Consider the following 22,560-nt stretch of genomic DNA (forward strand, 5'->3'; position numbering starts at 1 on the left):
TCCTGGTGCACCTTGAAGCTGTTCCCTCTCCTCCCATCCCTGTTCCCTGGGAGCAGAGCCCAAACCCCCCTGGCTGTCCCCTCCTGTCAGGGACTTGTGCAGAGCCACAAGGACCCCCCTGAGCCCCTTTCCCAGCTCCCTCAGGAATTCTCCAGCCCCTTCCCAGCTCCATTCCCTTCTCTGGACATGCTCCAGCCCCTCAATGTCCTTCTTGTGAGTGGCCCAAAACTGTCCCCAGGACTGGAGGCGCCTTCTCCATGCCCAGCACAGGGGACAATCCCTGCTCCGGCCCCTCTGGCCCCGCTATTCCCCATGCAAAGGATACTCCAGAGGCCACGGCCGGGGTAACGCATCCAGGGCGACGCTGCCAACCCGCAGCTCTTTCCAAAACGCTTTCCTATCCTTTGCCGAGATCCCAAAGCTGTTCCTTGGCGCTGCAGGGAAGGGGGGGGTGCGGGGCTGCGGCTGCCGGGCTGCTCCATCCCTGAGCGCTGCTGCCATCTAATGCCCACGGCCCGAGCGCCGGGCACGGCCCGCACCCCGCCGGGAACGAGGAAGGCAGATTTTGGCAGCTGAGACAAAAATGACCCCCTTTCTTTAAGGGGTGTTGTTTGTGCGGGTAAAGGATGCTCCTTTCCCGATACCAACCGCATGGATAGCTCAGCTCATGCGAGCAGTGGGTGATGCCTTAAGAAGCCTCCTGGAAACAGAGACTGGACAGGAGTAAGGGAATAAGGCAGGGATTTATCTGAAAGGCCTTCAAAGGTACCCCTGGGGAGCCAGAGGCCACTGCCAAGATGGACCCCAAGATGGACCCCAGGTCATGAGTTCTTCACCCTTTTATAGGTTTGGTTCATTTGCATAGCAGGGTTAATTCTCCAATTAAAGTTTCAGTTTAATGATGTCATTCCCCTCAGCTTACGCCCCTTAGAGGCTCTTTGGTTTATACTTTTTGGGCCTAGGACGGTCTGGGTGTCCTTGGAGAGCAGGCCTGGAGAGGCTTTGTTATGTCTGCCTGGCATGAGAGGGCAGAAATTAACAGGCTACAAGAAACTTCAGAGTTACACACCAGGCAGTACAGAATTTGAAAAATGTAAAAGTTAAAACCTAAGGCATCATGGGAGCATCTGGGCAGGGATGTGGGGTAGCCTGGAATGCTTTTAGTTGGTCCTTTGGGCTGTGCAGGAAAATTGCAGGAAAAACACCCTCCGGATCACCACGGCCAGGACTTCAGTCCTGCTGGGGCTGCTCCCCCCTGCCCTTTTTCTGCCAGGGAGGGAGAGATGATTTCTTGGATAGAATCGTGTCATAAAATCCTAGAATGATTTGGGTGGGAAGGGACCTTAAGGAACACCTCATTCCAACCCCCTGCCATGGGCAGGGACACCTCCCACTAGCTGGTGGCTGGGATGATGGGCTGGATGGGAGATCTGTGAATGGAGAAAGGAGTTTTTTCAAGTCAGATCTTCGTTAATCTCTGTATCTGAGTAGTGTTGCTGCCTGTAATAACTTTGTATTTATTTAGTACTCACTGAGGTGCTCGGGGCAGGTTCCTTCCCTTGTATCACTTCGCAGAAGGTTTACTTTTTTCCCCCCTTTTTTTATATTCACAATCATCACTCCCCAGAAGGAGTGTGGGTGGATATGAAATGGATTAAAGACTGCTCTTGTCCTTCCCAAAGAGACCCTCAGAGTGGGGTCCAATCTCCTGAGGACCTTCCAAGGGATTTTGGTGATTTCACATTTCCATGAAGGATGCAGAGGGCATGGGATCTGTGTGGCTGGACACAAATAAACACAGAATTTGGATGTCACAACATTCGGGGTGGCCTCTGTCTTTTGGGAAGGTGCTGCTCACCTGGGGGGTGAGGAGGGCAGAGATGAAGGATGCTGATACATCCGGGGCTGATGGGCCATGGGCTCATGGGACCCAACCAAGGAGCTTCCTAATGGCTGTGCCCAAAATCTAGGTGGGAATTCCTTTAGCTTCCACAACTAATTTTACCTCTGTGCAGGTCACGGCATTCCTGGTGGGAGCTCCTGGGCCTTATGCCAGCCAGCTGACCCCAGAATCATACAAAAATCATGTAATTGGGCATTGAAACAGTTTGTGGCCTCCAGGCTTAGTCCCAAGTAGGAGAAAAGATTTTTTTCCTTTATTTTTTCCTTCATCACTCTAAAGTCCTCATCTGCACACAGACCTTTGGTGGTCACAGGACATCCACCCACTGTTTCTGAAACTCCCCTTGTACCTCCTGCCAGGAAACCATTTTTTAAATCTTTGCCCATCCCTTTGGATAAACCCAGCATAAAAAGAGGTTTTCTCCAAAGCTTGACAAGCAGTTGTTTTTAATTTGGGGATGAAGCTCATCGTGAAGGAATGGTGACCTGGAGACGCCCGTCCTCTGTGATGACAGGGCCACACCATGGTTCTGCAGCAAAGGGGACCCTTGAGAGGGGGCAGCTGTGTTTGCAGGGAGCTGTGGGGATCAAACTGTGACACTCTGTGCCCTGGTGCTCCCCAGGGCCTGGCCAAGGCTCCCTGGGGCTTGTCCCCTCCCAGTAGGCGCTGGCCAAAGCCATGGCTGTGTGCAGAGGGATTAGGTAACACCAGCTCTGTGTTTGGGGTCTGAGTGCTTCTTTCAATTTAGCTTAACTCGGTGAGGAATTGACTTAAACTAGATTGATATAAGCCACTCTTAAAAGATTTAAGCCCCATCATAAGAGGATGTGCTCATGGGTTTACACTGTATTAACCCAGGCTTTTAAATAACAGCTCCAGGCTAGGTCTATACTTGGTTTCTATCCCAAATTATTGCAGCTCAGGCCTGCCTGGTGTTTTAATTGAATCGGTGAGAAGTGTTCATGTGGATTCACTTACACTGGTGGTGAATTGTGTTGCAGTGGGATGGCTCTGGGAGTCATCCAGTTCTCCCAAGAGCGGGAATGAAGAAGGCTGCATACTCGTAGGGAAGAGGGTCTGTCAGCCCAGATAGTGCTTAAAGTATTTTAATCAGCAGGAAGAAGAAAGGAACTAAAATTTCAATGAAAAAAAAAGATTTAACCTCCTTCACTCTTTCCGGTGGCCAGCAGCCCCTGAAAAGGAGGGAAGACAGAGACATCCCGATTTATGAGGCAGATGGGACACCTGGCTGGGATGAAGCAACGATTCCTCTCATGGGGGTGGTTTCCCCAGAGTTTCCAATTCTAAACCCAGTGATTTTGGCTAACACTTGGTTTTTAACACCGTGCCCATCGCTGTGCCAGCACCTTGCCCTGCTCACAGCTCTGGCTGAGGGAGATGCCGGTCCCACACTGGGGAAAAGCCACGCTCAGCTGCAAAACCAGCAAGTTTTGGCTAATCCCTCTCCCAGCACAGTATATCCCTTGCACGAACACGCCACCGCTCTCTAATAGTATTAATAATTCTCCCTTTATTTCTCACTCAAACACTCTTGGAAGGATCATCCAATTTAAATCACAGCTTCTCTAGTTAGCGCGTGTCACCACAAGAGGGCAATAAATCATCTAATTACAGTGATGGAGCCGCTGTCCTTTCACAAAGCCACCCATGATGAACTTAAATGGATTTTAAACATTAATATAATAGGCATTTAGTAAAGAATGGGAAGGAAAAAGAACATTTTAAACAAGCCAGCAGGTTCCTCTGAATGTATTTGGGATGCGGGGCTTGGATTGGCCACCAAAACCATCCTGATGTGCAGCGCGACGCTGGAATTAAAACCGGGGAAGGGAGTCCTGCCTCTTTGAGATGCTAATTCAGGTAAAAGCTCATTTTGAGGAGTGCAGACGTACTGACCCTAATGATTCGGAGCTATTTGGAGAGCTAATGGAGGGTTACTAATTTCAAAGCATATCAATCTCATAAAAAGTGAAAGGAGATGGTTCCTTACTCGGCTGTCCTGGGGGATGTCTGGGGGCTCCCTGGCCCCTTCCTGAGCAGTCCGCTGGCTCCACGTGCCAAAATGCTCTGCTACACCCACTGCTAAGGCTTGGCCCTGTGGAAGCCAAGGAAAAGTCACTTTATCTCCCAGGCTGATGCTGTCAGGAACGGGTACTCTAATCCTGGTACTCTGACCCACAGCTGCTCTAACCCAGGGGTGTATTTTTGCTGTAAAACAATCCCGCTCTTTGCTTCGTTCCCCAGGGTGAGGCAGCAGGGTCCTGGCGGATGTTTTGGGGCCCCAAATGTGGCCACTGGTGGTGGCAGGAGCGTTTGGTTCCCATGTCTTGTGGGATGACTTTTTGGGGTGACCTTGGCTGGTTTCTGGCTGGGAGCCGCTTGAGGGGCAAGGATGGGAGATGTCACTGAGTTGCCCAAATCTCGTCTTGGCATTCATCAGTCTCCTCAATGTCCTCATGTTCCCAGTCTTCTGAGCTTCCACAATAGGGCATCTACCCATGAGGCAGGAGCAGAAACCACCAGAAACAGCCATTCAAAGACGAGAGGAATTTAAGGGCTGCAATGTGAGATGTTGCTGGCATATTTGGGTCATTTGATCCCTTTCACTTGCCTTCCCATGCTTGGATGGATGAGACACTGAGCTGGTGCACCTGTGGCCCTTGGAGACAGGGAGAGACCAGAGCCTTTGTGCAGGAGTCCAAAATAGACCTGGATGAACTAAGATCAGAAATGAGCAGTTACAAATTCTCAAAGCCAGGGCTTCTGGGGACATTTAGGAGAGCAAAATTGGGCACACAGGTATGAAATGGAGAAGAGGTGGGAAAGCAGTGGCACAGGGGGCCGGGTTGTGAAGGCAGAACAAGTCACAGCCTAAGGCTGATTGGACAGCAAAGAAAAACTTATTTAGGGTGTTTATTATAAAGAGAGCCACATGTGAGACCTGGCAGGAAGTGATCCTGCCTTGTGTGCTCCTACCAGGCATGAGAGAAGCCTTGTGCCCAGCTCAGGGCTTCAAAACCTTGTAGGCAACTTGTCGGGAGTCCAGAGGGAAGGAACAGAAGTGATGCTGGGCCACATCTGGTGAGGGGAGATGGACTATGAGCCTCCTGGAGCAGGATTTGGCTCTCCTGTTCCTTGGGGAAAGGTCAAAGCTGCACTCAAGGAAAAACTGGTTTGAGTTGGAAGAGCAATGACATGATGAGGGGACCATGTGCAGCCTCTGCCTTGGAGCTTTCCAAGACAGAGAGCTCCTGGGGAGGGATTGGGTCATTCAGGCCTTCTCCACTTTGTGGCCACCAGGAGCAAAGTAAGACTGGTGGGAATGCTATCAGCTCCATCCTGGTGCCAGAGCTGGGAAGGAGTGGGAAATGGTGTTTGCAGTCCCCTCTGGAGCTCTCCTGCAGCTCTGCGTGTGCCTGAGCCCTGTGGCTTTGCACAAGGCTGGTGATTGGCCTTAAACCACGAGAAACAGCAGCGAAGCCAATGTCAGTCTGTTAACAAGGCCCACAGCACAGCCAGTGCCTCAGTGCTGCAGGAGAAGGGAGAAGCTGCCAGCCGGAGAAGGCTTTGGGACAGGACATTCCTGCTCTAAGTAGCTTTTAGGGAACACAGGCAGCCCCTGCTAAAGGTTGTCTTGTGAAATAAGGAGATGGCAAGAGCTGAGGGTCACCACTTGCCACAGCAAGTCCTAATGTAAAGGTTTAAGGAGCTGGAGGTTATGAGTTCATGTGTAGATTTATCCTCTGTGCTGATATCCATCCACCATGGAAGTCATGGTCACCATGGGGGTCACCTGGGTCCTCCTGGCAGCAGTTTTCAGCCTCTTCCACTGGCGTGAGAAGAGGAGGAGAACAGTGCAGTTCAGGCATGGTGTGGGTGATGGACACCCTGGTAGGCTGTTTGCAGCAGTCCTGGGTGGATACTTCCCGTATTTCCCCTGGACCAGCACTGGGAAGGCTGCAAAAGTGAGTTCAGTCCTGAACGGAGCATGAAACAGGGGAGGAGAACACGGAGACACAGAGCTCAGCCAAGTTCTGCACTGATTTTCATAACTAGTAAAGATCCGGTATGAATATGAGATTGAAAGGCCTCAAAGCTGATTAAATCTGTTTGATATTTGAGGGTTTCCTCCCCCTCCCTCCCCTTTGTTAAAGGACAGTCTCCTCCTTCAAAGTGAGTGATAGTCTAAAGTCGTAATGCCGATTATTGCTGAGATTCTCACACAAATGCGGTGGGGAGAAGGGGGGAAGAATAAAAATCCCTGTAGGGTAGTTTAAAGTCGGCGTGAGTAGTGTGTAATCTACCCAACAGGATTGATCCAGGTCAGGCATTAAAGGCTAAAATGGATTAAACAAAAGACATTCCCCTTGTAACAAGAAGGAAAAACTTCAAAGGTGGGATTTGTTCTTGTTATGACAAAGGAAGTGGATTTACCAAGTGCCTGGGGGCACACACCCCTCCGCGGCTTTCAATTTGCTCGAGTTGCTCTGAAGAAACAGGACAAAATGCGTGGGGGTTTTCGCCGTGCGCCTCGACGCTGCCGGGGCCCTCCCCGGGGTAAGAACGCTGGGTTAAGAGGATCGGCTTGGCATCGCCTTTTCTTGTTTTGTTTTGTTCTCTCTTTAGGGGGAAAAAAAAAAAAAAAGAAGAAAAAAGAAAGGGCGGGGCGGGAACAACAAAAGGAGGGAGAAAGGGAGGGTTGGTGGTGTGTCAGAGAGATATAGTGGCTGAGGGTGGTGGGGACAGGTGGGACAAGTGTGGGCAGGGGTGAGATGGGATGGGAAATGGGAGTTTCAAAGCAAAGAAAGACCAGGTTGTCCCAGATAGGCGTGAAGGGCTGGAAAAGGGGCTGGACCTGTGTTAAATACCAGCCACCCTCTGCATGAAGATGCCTTTTCCCTCCTACTCCTCACTGGTCACACCATGGCCAAGGTCAGTGCAGATTGTCCCTGGCCAGTGGACACGAAGGTGTGGGCACATCCCCATCTCTGCATGGACCACGAGGGAAAGGATGGGACCTTCAGGCCAACAAATCTCACCAGGCCAACAAATCTCACCAGGACTCCAGGTGAGCGCTACAGCCACTTGTTTTTACAAGACTTGCACCCTGCCGTGGGGGGATTATTCTTTTCTTTCTTGTTCTTGAACCCGCTCCAGGGTGAAGCTAATTCTCCTCCCTGGCTGGGAAAAGGTACAGTGGCAGTAGGCATGGTGACAGCAGGGCATGGTGGCAACCAGTCATGGCTGCAGCGAGTCCTTCTGCCTGCAAAAAACAGTCCCTCCCTCTTCCCCAGGTGCTGCCACCATCACGGGGGACGTGCTGTGACACCAAACACCTGCAGGACTCAGTGAGGAAGCCCATAACACTCAAAACCTTTCCCAGCATTGGGCTTTCATGAAGCCAAAAATGCTCCTTGGCGTCTGGTGCACCCAAATCCGGAGCATCTCAAGCTGGGCTGGACTGGGCTGTTGGGCGATCCTGCAAAGGTGCTGGATGGTGGGAACGTGGCAGCTTCCATGTTGTCTCATACCTCTAATTGCTGGAATTCAAATTACAGTCCATTTGGAACCAAGCCTGTGTCATTTTGAGCCATTTCTTGAAGGGAACAAGCCCCACGGTCTAATCCGTGTGATCGCAGCCGGGTTAAGTTGAATGTGTCTGTGTGCCCGTGTGTGTGTATGAGTTTTCCATACTAAAGCCAGGTTAATTCTGCTAGGAAGTGGATCCTCGCTCTGGTGCAGCACAGGGCTGCTGTATTTCTATCTAATTACCCAGGTAATGCAATTAGAAAATCGGGTCTAAGCTGACATCAAGAGGAGAGGTCCCCAGGTTTGCACAGCAACAGGACTACGGTGATTAAATGTGCCACACTCAATTATTGACATGTGAAAGCGTCTTTGGGAAACTCCATCTCCATCCACATTCTCCAAGATAACCAACAGATCTGAGCTGCAACTCACTGCTTTGCGGATAGAGAAGAAGGGTTTTATGGGGGCCTGGAGTGACAGGACAAGGGGGAATGGATTCAGACCGCCAGAGGGCAGGGTTAGATGGGAGAGTGGGAAGAAATTCTTCCCTGTGAGGGTGGGGAGGCCCTGGCACAGGGTGCCCAGAGAAGCTGTGGCTGCCCCTGGATCCCTGGAATTGTCCAAGGGTGGGGCTTGGAGCAACCTGGGATAGTGGAAGGTATACCTGCCCAGGGCAGGAAGGTTGGAATGAGATGGGCTTTAAGGTCCAACCCAAGATATTCTGGGATTCTGTGAACATGAGCTGCTTCTCCCAAAGTGTCAAGCTGAGGAGCTGGGAGTGGGCTGACTCATCTCCTCAGGGCCTTCTGCTTGGGCTCAGCATCTTCCTCAGGAGACTTTCCCAGGCAGAGAGTGTGAGGGACAAGGATCACCTCTAGCTGGGACGGGCACTTAAGGACAGATGGGGATAAACAGCAAACAAGGTGCCCACAGTTACCACAGAGTCCCTTTCCTTTTTCTGCAGCACAGTTATTTCTACAGAGCACGACCACATCCCTTTAAACACAAGTGTAAATGGTTCCTGCTGAGGTGAGGACAAATGATGGAGCTGTGGATTTCCTCGCTTCAGGAACACACGCAGGTCCAAAGGACCACCCCTGGCTGGAAGCAGGATCGTGGCAGAGCAGTGGAGGTAAAGAAAAGGTGTGAAGGTATCACTCCATGCTTAACTTCTTCTGACCTCCAGCAGCAGCTGGAGAGGGTGGCTGGTCCTCTCCTTCTCTGACACTGCTGCCTGGGCAGCTTCGGCTTAATGCACCTGTATTTAACCATGTCCATGCCGAGCTTTAATGACAGAATCATTTATTTCTGTCTGGAGGAGTTGTGGAGTGATTCCTGCTGTGGTTCGTCCAGCTCCATGGCTCTCATCCCTTTCCGTCACTTCCTGAGAGCACTTAATTGTGCCCTTATATCCCCCAAGCTTTGCTGGGGGTATCAGCTCTGCTCAGTGGCTGGGTGGATGGACAGGGACATGGGGTGGTCTCTCTGCCAGGGCTGTGACTGCAAGATGCCCCACACAAAGGCCCAGCCTGCTTGTCCAGAGATGGGTTGGTCCAGGTCACTTTATACCTCAGTTTCTCCCCTCTAAAGTGGGGGTGCTGCCACACCATCCTTCTTCCTGTCTTCTCCAAGCAGAGGACAAGACACCCTATGGCCCATTAACATCCTCCCACACCATCTCTCTGCAATACTTTATTCTTTGGGGTCTTCTTGGGGGTCTCAGTTTTATATTAAGGTCCTGAAAGTCTTTTCACATCAAATCACAGAATCGCTTATGTTGGAAAAGGCCTCTAAGATTGTCAAGTCCAACCTTTGACTGATCACCACCTCGTCAACCACATCAGAGCACTGAGTGCCATGTCCAGTCTTTTCTGGAACACTTCCAGGGATGGTGACTCCTGGCCAGCCCATTCCAATGCTTGATAACTCTTTACATGATGAAATTCCTCCTAATGTCCAATCTGAACCTTCCCTGGTGTAGCTTGGGGCCATTTCCTCTCATTCTGCCATTGGTTGCCTGGGAGCAGAGCCCAATCCCCACCTGGCTCCAACTTCCTTTCAAGGAGTTGCAGAGAGGGACAAAGTCACACCTGAGCCTCCTTTTCTCCTGTCTGAGCCCCACCCCCAGATCCTTCAGCTGCTCCTCATTGTCCTTCCTCTCCAGTTTTGCATCTCATGACAGGGCAGTGAGCACATGGCCAATCCCATCAGTCCCAAACATGTTCCAGGTGGTCTCTCCTCACTCCCAGCTCACTCGGGGCTTTGAAAATCCCCTCTACCTAAGCCACACCATTGCACAACCTCTTTCTTTGCATTATCTCAGCACCTACCAATGCACTGGGGCCACCACACAGCATCCCAGCAGGAAGCCTCGAGGGCTGGCAACTCCTCCATCCTCCATGGCTCTCCCACCTCCTGCTCCTTCGCAGGTTTCTAGGAAATCCTGCTGGGTTTTGTTTGGGTTTTCACAAACACCCTCTTGCCTGGGTTTTCGTGTTTGCCTCCCTATTTTTTGCTTCCTTGGAAGGGGCTCGTGCGTCCCGCGAGCTTGGCACACTCTGAAAAAGACAAGCGTGAGTTTTCCGTCTCCACAGGTGAGCTTTCTGCGCTGGGATCAGCAAGGGGCCCTCGTGCATGGGGAAAACATTTGCCTGATTATGCTCTACCGCTGCCAAAGCTCTTGTTGGCACAAGGTACTCTGTGCAGTCAGCTTGAAAAAGGGGGAGAAAACACAAAAATCGAGAAGGCGAAGGAGGTGCGGAGTTCATAGGATATGGGGCAGTGGGGGGAGACGAGAGGTGGGGCTAAAAGGGAAGTAACATAGGGATGCTGGGCACCATGGGGCAGAGGATGAGGGGATAATTCCCTGTGGCAGAAATATGCCATCTGTAAAAACCCATTTGGGCTCTTTTTATAGGAAGCGAGGTGGTAAAACTACATTCTTTAGCAAATAATTTAAATATTGCCAGTCACGTCACATTGTGGTTGTTTGGAAATAATTATATCCATATCACAGACAGTAAATAATAGATGTGCTTTCACTAACATTTTATTCATGTTCTGTTTTAATATGGCAAACTTAGAAGTAATTTAATCTCCCAGTAAATTGAACTGGTAGGGGGTTCTTCACACAGAAGATTGCAAGTTATTAATTCTAGGCAGTCTTCATCTTGTACAATTAGTCACTGTTTGCAGCTGGAAATGTTTTATTAATTTTCCATAGCAGTTGATTTTCCACAGTTTTCTCAGTTTAAATTAAGCAGTAAGAGCCGCTGTTTCTTCTTAAATAAATTTCCTTTCCACAAAAATACATGCCTCTGGCTATGTCAATTTTCCCGTTTGATTAAAGTGCCAGCAGGCAATTAATAACTTAATGCATTTTAAAGTACTTTTGGAAAAGTAATTTGAATAGCCAAACTTGTATATTTGAATTGATTGTTGCAGAAGGTTTAACACACATTCTTAAATCACAGAACCTTGTAAAGGACAAATGAAGAGTTGCAGAAGCAGCAGCCACTGTCCTACACTGTCTCCTAAAACCAGAGGGATCTTCTAAGGCTCCTTCTTTTCTGGGATTGTCACCCAGATTGTGGTCTTGGGAGAGGGGTTGAGGCCTGGTTCATCTGGAGGGTTGCAAGAGAAGGGATTTGCTGCATTGGATGAACTCATTGGAGATGAGGTCCTTGGGAAGCCCTGAGGAAAGGACCTGCTCTGGTAAATAATTGTCCCTTCTCCACTGCACGGGCTGGGACATTCCCAGTCCCAATACAGGCTCCCACTGCCAGCAGGAATCTGCTCTCAGGTGTGTCCCAGAGGGTCCTTATGGTGATTCAGACCTAATTTCATTGCACATCCATCACAGAATCACAGAATGGTTTGGGTTGGAAGGGACCTCAAAGCCCATCCTGTTCCAACCCCTGCACCTTCCACTAGCCCAAGGTGCTCCAAGCCCCATCCAACCTGGCCTTGGACACTTCCAGGGATCCAGGGGCAGCCACAGCTTCTCTGGGCACCCTGTGCCAGGGCCTCCCCACCCACACAGGGAAGAATTTCTTCCTAATACCCCATCTAAACCTACTCTCTTTTAGTTTGAATCCATTCCCCCTTGCCCTGTCACTCCATGCTCTTGTAAAAATTCCCTCTCCATCCTTCTTGAAGGCTCCCTTCAGGCACTGGAAGTCACACCGAAGCCTTCTCCTTTCCAGGCTTAGAATTCCCAATTCTACCAGTCTTTAGCCATCAAGAATTTTGTCAATTAAAAACCATTCCCCCTTTTCCTCTCACTATCTGCTCCTGTAAAAAGTCACTCTCCATGTCCACACTCATGGTTATATCCATGCCCGTTCCCATGTCTATCCATGGCCAGGCTCAGCAGGAGCAGCTCAGTGCAAGCCCCTCCTGCAATTCCAACCCTTCCCTCACACAGAAACAAGGACCTCAAAAGGTCACCTCACCCATGCCTGGCTCTCAGGTGGAATCAGCAACTTCCAGACTAGAGAGATGAGCTCTCATGAGGCCCCACCACATCCCCTGGGCACCCATCCAGGCTGTGCTGCCCTTCCAATGGCTCTGTCACGGCTGCACTTCCCGTTGGATGCATTTTCCCAGGAAGTTGTGCAGTGTGGCCGGGTGTGCCAAGGCCACGGCGGGCAGGCGAGTGGGGCGTTCTCCTCCCACACCTGACACCCTGATCCAGCAAAGCCCTTAAGTGCCCTCATAAATATAACCAGATAAACACCCCCTTTGAGTCGATGGCATTATTCCTCTGCTTGCCTTAAAGCAGCCGCTTAAGGACTTTGTTGGATTGGATTTGAAATGCTTTAGCCCTCATCTTTATCTGCCTTAAAATCAATCTTGGAATAGGGCTGTCTTGTATTTGTTATCCCTTTCAAGACATCAGCAATTCTATCACGTTTCCTCCTTTTTGCAGAGGTTGAGGAATGCTGTGGCATCGCCCAACCGTGAGGAGCTGAGGGCACTGTGGGAGACAACTCTGAATTTCATCTGGTGCATCCACAAACTGGAAAGAGATTATTTTTCTTGATGCTGAGCTGACTTCTCTGACCATCTCAATGTAGACCTGGAGCCAACTGTAGGGTGGCAGGAGGGCAAGGGGTGGGTGACTCATGTTGTGGCTATCAGCGTTTCACACATCTGAGAGCACGGCATGCCCCAGCTGAGAACTTCAACTCACTCAGTGCCAGATGAAATGGCAGCTGTGTTGGATTGATAAAAAATAATAATCATGATGAAATAATAGGATTAATGCCAGCTAGTGCTGTTTAACCAAAAGGTCATTTTGACAGAGGTAAATTTTATCAGGAAGCACCAAAATATCAGATTTGTTTTTGATTTTTTGAGGAGAGGGCACTAAGAAGACAAAGTGGAGATGTTGAACATGCCAGGACTTTTCTGAGCTGTGGCATTTGGCTGGAAGCAGTTCCCAGTCTGCAAAGAGCAGGTTCCCAGCTCCAGGGACATTGTGGCCAAAGCTCTGCCATGACCAGCACCAGGCTCTGTGTCCCAGCTGAGAAACTCACCCTCAAACCATATTCCTTTGAACTCCTGGGGGTTTTATTTTTGTCTCATTTCTTGAAACTATGGGGTAGTTTCTGATTTCTCCACTAGAAAACACCTTCCCGCTGGTCTGGAAAACCCAATTCAGCATCACTCCAGTTCCCACCTGCCCCTGGTGACCTGTCTGGTCCCTGTGGGCAGCCTTGGCTCTCCAGGGACTGCTCAGGTTATGCCACCACTGACTACTCTGCCTTTCCTCCCTGGACTGGGTTTGTGCCCATCCTAAGGATGATGGGGCTAAAATATATTTAAATGAAAAAGAAAAGAAAAGTTTTATAGCTCTGCTCCAAGTTGATTGGGAGGAATAAGTCTTTAACTGTGTGTCTCCCTTCTGCCGGTGGTTTTGCAGGATCTCCCCCTCTCTGCTTTCCCAAGAAGCCTGTCCTGCAACCCTGGATTTTCCCAGTGGGTCTCCTGTCCCTCCTGCAGGTGGGACCCTGCTGCCAGAGGACTCCTTCTGGGCTCTCCATCTGTCCTTGCTGCACCATGCATTGCCCTTTTTGCCTCCTCTGAAGACCAGAGTGGTGTCCTTGAACCTCCCGTGCACCTCACTGCCACGTGCACCATGTCCAGGGATGTCACCAACGGCTTCCCCACACCATGACCAACCTGATGAGTTGAAGGTGTCCCTGCCCACGGCAGGAGGGTTGGACTGAGTGGCCTTTGAAGGTCCCTTCCAACCCAAGCCATTCTGTGATTCCATGATTCCATGACAGCCTGTACCTAGCCATGCTCCATCAGCCTCAGGCTCTGCATTTTTGGAAGTCCCTCGGCATCCCAGGACCAGAGCTGGGGGGCTGTCCCCTCCTTGCCTGCTCCACCTGCCACCTCCCTGCTGCTGAGGGTGGTTTGTATCTTGCTGTGTGTGCACCCTCCAGCACAGCCCAGTTACAACCAGCGCACCCCAGTTCAGCGAGTGAGTGGTGGATTTGCTTTATTTTTTTCCCTTGGAAGTGAGAGGTGGTTTCCAGCAAATGCCAAAAGTGGGTTTTCTCCTGGATTTGGCTGCTGAAGTGTGGGACTGTGCTGTTTCCATCCCAGGAGCTGCTCTCCCACTGCTCCCAGATCAAATGCAAACAGGAGCTGTGGGAGGCCAGCCCGTCTCTAACTGCATGAATCCATCTGAAGGGAAGAGACAAAATCCCCAAATCTCGAAATAATGAAAACAAAGATATCCAAGTAATAAAATCTGCGAGAAGCACAAAGACAACATAACTCAGATCTCAGCTGGCTCAAAGAAAGTGTCCATTAACAAGGGATTAGCGGGAGGGAAGTACACAACCAGTCAATAGGAAGTGAAAACACACCACACAGTCACTTCATATCACAGCCCAGTGCAGGGTTAGGATGAAGGATGAGTTGGTAAAGTCAGAATAACAGCTACTCCAGAAATCTATCAAATAAAAGAAAAAAAAAGTGCTGCCAAACCTGCCTTTGCTGTGGTGCCTTGTTCTTAAGAAAAAAAAAATCTGTTTTCCTCTTGAAAAACAGAGATTTTGCTTGTCTTGGGGCTATCTCCTCACAGATTTGGAGCTTTGGGGTGCCTTCTTTACACAAATAGGAATAAAAAATCAGTGAGATTGATTATGTTCTCCCCAGTGCTGTTTTTCAGCTAGGCTGAAAGGCTCCCAAACTCTCCCTTCCCGAAATTGCATTGTAATCACTTGTTTGAAAGGCACTGGTGGCTTGTGGAGTATTTCTTCAAAAGCAGGGCAGGAGCAAGTGCTGCGTAATTAGATATGCAGAGAGTGTAGCGTGTGTGGGTGATACATTCATTTGGAGTAATTCACACACTTGCACTTCCATCGTTATTTAGAGATTAAACCAGTTCAGCTCCTCAGTGCTCACGTCTGCCCAACACCCCCGTGGACTGCAGGCACTGGGGTCCCTCCTGAAGCCACAAAATATTAAACCCCATCCTAAAACGCTGGTCTTACATGAGTGCCCACCATCAAAGCCTTATTTTAGTAACTCAGAGTGTTAGCTGCTCTGTCTCAGGAGGATGGGGGAGAGGCTGGGTGGTACCCAACGTCCCTCCATGGTGATTCACAGCCCCCTGGGGGGGAGGGAGGGGGTCAGCCCAGCTGCATTGGAAACAGGGCCAGGTTCTAAATAGGGGCTTAATCTGAGTTAAAATTAAATGGGCTTAATCTGGTCTTAATCGGAAATAATACCTCCGGTGTTCTGGATGTACCGGCACAGGGCTGGTGGGACCAGCCGCCGTCCTTCACGAGCCCTGGGCAGTGCTGCCAGGCAAGCTGGCTGGGACAGCAGCATCCTGCTGCCTCCTGAAATGATCTCTGGGTCTCTGTGGCCACCAGCAGTAGGGGTGATCATGCCCTCATCCTGACCACCTTCTGTAGACTGGAGACTTCAGAGTGCAAGATGGAAATTTGTTGAATTTGTAGGTTTGTGAATGCCCTCGCAGGCCTGCCCTGGTATCAGTGGAACTCCCAAACCAGTGCAGGTGATGTTGTAGGTGACACACAGCTGTGGGCCCAGCACCTGGAGGTGTGCTGGGTGTGGCATGTGCTGTCAGGGTCCCCTCAGGGCAGTGGTCACAGGAAAAAGGAGCCCTGAGGTAAAAGCTGTGGGTTAGCTGCCCATCCTGCTGAATGCAGGTGAAACCATTCACCTGAGCCTGGAAGAAAAGGAAAATGCAATGGGTACAACAGAGAGGATGGGAAGGAAGTGTGACAGATCTCAGGGACAGGGTCACACTGGCAGCCCAAGCACAGTAGGATCCTGGCGGGGCTCAGCCCAGCACTGGGATCAGACACTCGCTCTTCCAGCATAAGCAAAAGTAGCAGGAGGATGTTTCAGGAGCAGATGAGAGGCTCTCCCACCACCAAAGTCCATACATTCATAGGATATCCTGAGCTGGAAGGGGTCCACAAGGATCATCCAGTCCAACTCCGGGCCCTGCACAGACACCCCAGCAATCCCACCCTGGGCATCCCTGAGAGCGTTGTCCAAACCCTCCTGGCTCTGGCAGCCTTGGGGCTGTGACCACTGCCCTGGGAACCATGTTCCAGTGCTCAATCACCCTCTGAGTGAAGAACCTTTTCCTGATACCCAACTTAAACCTCCCCTGACTCAGCTTGATGCCATTCCCATGGCCAAAACCCAGTGAAAGCAGAAGGAAAGCTTTTAACTTCCTTACAGCTGCCTTTGGAGCCAGGGTACAGCTGAGCCCTTCTCCACCCCAAAGCCATCTCAGTGCCCTTCAGAGGCATCAGCAGGTCCTGCTGGAGACCTTTCCCAGCTCTTCCAACATCCCCCAGTGAGGGTAGGTTGTGTACCCAAAGCCTTGCACGCATTGCCAGAGGATCTGGGCACCTCCAGCTCAGAGGTTTCTGCTCCCTGGGTTTACAAACTTAAAGCAAAAGTGTTTTTCAGTACATGTGCCCTGAATCTTGCTCCAGCCTGATGGATTTAGGTGAGCATTTGTCCGAGTGACATCATGTGACATCAACTGGCAACAGCTCCTGGGTTGGGGGAGAAGTTTACAGCTTTGCTTTGCTTTTTGCCTGGCAATTGGTGTGCAAACACCCGCTCCCCAGAAAATAATGTACATTGTCCTGAGGATTTATGTGTTGCCAGCTGCAATTTATGAGATTCTGCAAGCTCTGCTGGTAGCTTTGTATACTGGCGGTTTCATTTTAGTGTCATCAGCCACAGATTATGACTGCAAGGGGTGCCTGTCTTTAATCTCATTTTTGAAGGAATTAATGTTATTAGTTTTGATGAATTAATGGTATTTAGGTGTGCAAGGTTAGCATGAATTAATGTCCACCTATTTCTGTTGTGTGGCTGACTATTGTAAAAGGAGTCTGGTAAGCAATCTTTACACAGTCTCTTTTTTTCTTCCCTTCTTTCTTTTGTAATGCTCTTTTAGGAGCTTAAAAATAATGTTTGAGGGGTTTTTTTTCCCTCTTTCTTTTTAAGTAAAAAGAAATATTGAGTATTTTCCCCTGGGTAGAGCTGACATTAACTTAGCCACTGCTGAGTCACGGAAGGCTAACAAGCATTTGGGAGCCCAACCAAAAGGCTCTGATTTATGGATGCTGCAGGTGGAGGAATAATTCATGGCATAGCTCAGCTTTCTGGGGAGGTCTGGCATTGCTGAGAATTGTGGATTTAATGGCTGAGGGAAGAGCACCAGGAGAGGAGTTGCAGGGAACCTGTCACCTCCAAAGTGGGTCACAAGAGTGCAGGACCACATGGGATCTGCTGCCACATGGAGCCAGGGGCCACAATTCCCTTTATGAGCTGTTCACCTTCTGCTTAAACAACTTTGTGTTAATTTTACCCCAGAATCATTGAGTCACAGAATGGTTTGGGTTGGAAGGAACCCTAGAGACCATCCCATTCCAAACCCCTGCCATGGGCAGGGACACCTTCCCCTAGCCCAGGTTGCTCCACGCCCCATCCAACCTGCCCTTGGACACTTCCAGGGATCCAGGGGTGGCCACAGCTTCTCTGGGCATCCTGATGTGCCAGGGCCTCACCACTTTCACCCTCAGGCAAGAATTTCTTCTGTATATCTAACCTAAATTTCCCCTTTTTCAGTTTAAACCCATTACATTCTTCTTAAACTTCCATGTTTTCCGTGTTGTTGTTGTGTTGTTTGATAATTACAAAACCTCATTTCTCCTGGCTGATCCATGATCACTGTAACCTGGCTTGGTTGGGGTCCATGCTGTCCATCAGATCCAGGCAAGTGTGCTTGTTCCATTTGTTTGAGATGATTCTCTAGGTTAACATCACTTTTATGGTGGGGGGAAAAGAAATCGGTACAAATATTGCAAACTTCATGTCCAAATGATTGCAATAGGACACGTTTTGAATTTCTGTGCCTGGGCTGAGAAGGCTTGACTTTGAAATGGGTGGACAATGTGTTGGAGGTCCTGACTGCTGCTCCATCCTTCAAAAGAAAGGACAGACAGATGTATCTGGCTCTTTCTTTGCCCACCCTGGAGAGAGCTTGGCATGGGCATTGCACAAGGTTACTGGGGAAAGATTAGACTGGTCTAATAAGTTTGGCCTCTTAGAAGGGGCCCCAGCTTTGTACTTGTGAGTACAAACAGCCTTTCTGAAAACAGGCAGCAATATTCACTTCCAAACCTTGAGGAATAACCCTTCTGGCAAAATCATTTTCTGCAATAAAATAAGCACAAAATTGGGTTCTGAGTCGACATGCCATGAACACCTAGACCAGATACTTATTTATAGATCCCTGGCAATGGTCAAGGCAGGTTGGATGGGGCTTGGAACAACCTGGGATGGTGGAAGGTGTCCCTGCCCACGGCAGGGGGTTGGAACGAGATGATCTTTAAGGTTCCTTTCAACCCAAATAATTCTATGATTCAATGATTGTCAACAACCTGGGGACTGAGATCATTAAAAACCCTGAGATTTCTCTGCCTTCCCTTGGTCCCATCAGCTGGGGACTTGGTCTGTCAAAAGATACTTAATAAGATCTGAGATCTGGCAGTGTTACCTGGATGAAGGGAACCTTTTACTGAGGATTATTTTTTTCCTTTCCTAGCGAGGAGTCTCCAGGAACAGGCAGGGAATGCCTGAACTGCTGCAAGGATCCAGGTTTTATCGTGCCTGCCTGTATGAAATGCTGCATTGTCTGGTGACAGCTACAGAGCCTTCCCCAAAATTGGGTTTGTTACAATGCATTTGCTGAAAAAAATTGAACACAGAAGATCTGAACCCCTTTACAAGGGAAGCACCTGTAGTATGTGATAGGCTTCTTTCTCCTGTATAGGTATATTTAGGAATAACAAAAAGTCTGTGTAAAACTGCCTTGAGCTGTTCTTTAAGTTAATTATCACTTCTTTTGGTACTATGAATGGCTGTTCAATGACACTGTCAGCGAGTGGAATGAACCAAATTACTTTAATTATGGAGTAATTGCACAGAGTGATGGTAATTAAATCTTGATCAGTTTAAGTGAGTGAATTAATTGCTCCAACTTGGAATGCACACGGCAGAAAGAGGAGTTGTTTTGTAGTTTAATTAACACCAACCACTAAATTCTTATCATATCTAAAATGCAGACAATTAATGAGTTTGATTCTGCTCTCACCTTAATAGGAACTAGGACAGAATGCATGCTGAGAAAGGTAGTTGTGGTAGCAAGATGACAGAAAACTTAATATTCCTGTCAGTGGTGGAGATACATTAGCTATACTCTCTGCTTTGCCTTCCAGTGAAATGTGAAAATAGAAATATTTCCATATAATTAGCTCCTGGCCCCATTTTGTTTCAATACTCACTGATCTGCAGAACACGAGACACTGCCAAATTTGTTAATGTTTTAAACTTCAGCTGCCTGTGTTTCCAGGTGATTTTTAGCCTCTTCTCCCTGTGTTGTCCAGTGTGCTGCTCCCAACCTGGATAAATGAGCTGCCACTTTCCCTGTGCCACGTGCAAAGGGGCTGCCATAATTTTGGGTGTGTGATGGTCACACAGACCACTCCTTAATGCAATGTCCACCTTCTGCTTGACCTGACAGCCTCCCAAAAGTGACTCCTCTCATGGGGAGGTCTTTGCTTCTCTTCCTTTTACTCCTGCCACGGCAGTGTCTTGCTGAAGGGTCAAGGGGATATAGAGGTTGTGATGTTGACATTGGTGCCAACCCACAAGTGTTTGCCATGCTGGTGACACTGCTTAAGGGGCACTTAAATATAAAGAAGGAGGGAGTTCCCAGCAGATGATGTGTCTATGGGTTCAGAGTATTAATTTTTAGCTTAATCACAGAGATTAGAGGAGGGGGGGAAATGCCTGGCCTGATACCAAATGAAGAACTCGGCTTAAAGGTGCTTCTAAATAGTAAAATATCTGTCCTGAACACCTTCCTGGGGCACTTCCACGCAGACAGACAGCTCCATCTTTCACTAATAGCATGAGGAGGTGCTAATTTACTCTGCAGAGAGCTGGTAGAGGTGTGACCCTGAGCTGGAGCTGCCATTCCCGAGTTCACACCCACCACCATCCCACCAGGGCACTGATGGCCACTGGCCAACATCTTGGAGGGCAGTGGCCACAGTGAGAATGCCATGGCTTCAGTGGCACCAAGGTTCTACAGGTGTCAAGTATTTAATTGGAATTTGCACCCCTGAAATCTCTGAACTTGTCCAAACACAGTAAATTTCCCAATACAGAAAAGCAGGAAGCAGTGTGACCAGGACCACTGCCCAGCTGGCAGTGCCAGAGCAGCTGCCTCTTCGTTAGCTCTGATTTCTGCCTCCTCTTTGGTTGGTGCTCAGAGCCAGCGCTGTCATGGATCTGCAATGCTGCTCTGCCCAAGGCCAGCTCTTGATCAAATTTTCCACATCTCGTCCTGACCTTGGTCACGTTCCCTCACTCCTTCCACATCCCCACTTGGCTCCATGTCTTGGACACAGGCACAGCTACAGGAGATAATTCCCTGCTGAGGATATCTCCTCTGATTTGAATTGCTGTTGGTGGCAAAACACCATCTTTTGGAAGTGAAAGAAAGAACCTGCTGAATTAGAGGTATTTCTCCATCCATTTGCGAGATTTCAGGGAGTTAATTCGAATGCATGGCTCCCGTGGCTGCCATGACAAAATCAGAGCCTTGTAGATGGCCAAGGAATTCCCATTTGTAGGGATTTTTGATCCCCTGAGGCATGCTCAGCTGCTGCTAAGGACACAAGCCACATAAGGGGTTTAGATAGCAGCTCTCTCCTCCTCCAACACCATCAGACTCACAAACTCATTTTCATTTACTTCATTTTCCTATTGTTTTCCCAAAATAACACAGTCCCACAAAGGTCTGGGGCTCACTATCCAGCATCCTAGATTTTATTTTTAATTTTTTTCTCTTCCTTCTTTGGTGACTTTGCTCATGGACTGGTGCACGATGTTTGCCTGGCTTAACAGTTATGTCCTGAAGATATCTGAAGGCAAAAGGGTCTTTTCATTCTGAAAACTGAGCCTCTTGAGTGAAAGTCCCTGTTGCTTGATTTTTGTGGTGCTGGAATAGTTGGCCAAAGGACCTGCAGCAGCTCGAGGCTGCTGTGTTGAAAGCAGCATTACAACTTATGTCCATACCAGGAAGGGCTGCCTGAACTGTGTGACAGGGTGGGAAACGCCAAATCATAGAATCACAGTGTCCCAGACTGGTTTGGGTTGGAAGGGCCCTTAAAGATCACCTTGTTCCATGCCCCTGCCGTGGACAGGGACACCTTCCACTAGGCCAGGTTGCTCCAAACCCTGTCCAGCCTGGCCTGGAACGCTTCCAGGGATAGGGCAATCACTTTATTCCACATTTTCCTGGAAGTATGTGAAAATCAAACTTCTGGCGCTTTTTCTGATCTATCTGCCTCTTTCTCCACTCTTTCTTCTCTAGGCTTTACACAGCAGATTTAAGCCCTGAATGAAGGAGGCTCTGCCAGACTGAGGGGGCCTTCATCCCCTTTGGGACCTTCATTCCACTTTGCCTTTCCCCACAAAGCACCACCTTCATTTTGGCCCTGGAGCAGAGGCCACACGACCACTCCACACAGACAAGGCCCTGTGCCACACACCAGCCACCTTTGGGCACCTGCCTGAAAGACCAGTCACAACTTTTGACTATGGAAAGACAGGGAAGGAGGGGAATTGCTTGTCTTTACTGTAGGGACGGTCTGGACCCACTTGGACCTGAATTCCTTCCAGGTCCCCTCCCTTATGGCTTTTCTTCTATTCTCCCTACACCTCCTGCCTGGGTCTTGGACTGTGCCAGCCCTCTCCAATGCCACTGAGATGAGGCTGACCGGGAGTGACTTGCAGTGGTGGTGGAAATGTTTGAACACCGCCCACTCCCTGTCCCCTCAGCAATACATCCGTCCTGCAGGACCCTGGCTATAAGGAACGGAGCGGAAATTCTGCTAATCCCATGCAGCCGTAGAGAGCTTTTCTCCCATTTGCTGGATGTACGAAATCCATATGTCATCAATCTCTTTCTGGTGGCTGGAGCCTGCTCATGAAGCTTAAATCTCTGGCATGTGGCTGGGAGCACGAGGGCCAAGTCCTGGTGCCTGCCAGCGCAAGCTTCCACCTCCCGCTTCTCCTGCTGCCCTCTCGTCTCCCTCCCCTGGCAGCCAGCACCCCCTGCAGCGACTCTTGGATCCATTTCAGGGGAACCAAATGGTTCCCGTGTAAAGCTGGTGGTGGAGCAGCCCAGATGTGCTGTTGGAGCAAGGAGGAGGCAGAGCTGGGCAGCTGGCTGTGTGCTTTCCCCCGGGAGGGCATCACCAGTGCTCCAAAGTCTGCTTCCCAAATCACCTGCTAGCCCCCAAACCCCCAAATAAGCAATTAAATGAGCTGCAGCAGGGTCAGCTGCCTGGCCTCCACCAGTGTTGGAGAGCTGAGGCTGCTTAAAAATGACGGCTTTGTCAAATTTGGGGGCAAAAATCAGCCCTTTGTCGATATTGTCTTTGCTTCAGTGCCCGGCTTGGGCTTTCCAAATTCCTCTCCAGAGGCTGGGCAAAGGAAATGGGCAAAGGGGG

The 22,560-nt window shown here is 49.5% G+C and overlaps 1 long non-coding RNA gene across 4 annotated transcripts; it reads left to right on the top strand.

The window, feature by feature from the left end:
* Positions 1-3,585: 3,585 nt before the first annotated feature.
* Positions 3,586-14,457, top strand: LOC120410153. 4 transcript variants are annotated; one of them, XR_005602116.1, is made up of 5 exons: positions 3,586-6,481; positions 6,867-6,992; positions 8,418-8,585; positions 10,048-11,167; positions 12,384-14,457. It is a non-coding gene; the product is annotated as an uncharacterized LOC120410153 (long non-coding RNA). The 4 variants fall into 4 exon arrangements; XR_005602115.1 differs by lacking the exon at positions 3,586-6,481 and having other exon boundaries at positions 6,621-6,992; positions 12,384-12,568; positions 13,380-14,457; XR_005602113.1 differs by lacking the exon at positions 3,586-6,481 and having other exon boundaries at positions 6,621-6,992.
* Positions 14,458-22,560: the final 8,103 nt, after the last annotated feature.

The sequence above is a fragment of the Corvus cornix genome, chromosome 5 (genome assembly GCF_000738735.6).
Source record: "Corvus cornix cornix isolate S_Up_H32 chromosome 5, ASM73873v5, whole genome shotgun sequence".
In the NCBI taxonomy this organism is placed as follows: Eukaryota; Metazoa; Chordata; class Aves; order Passeriformes; family Corvidae; genus Corvus; species Corvus cornix.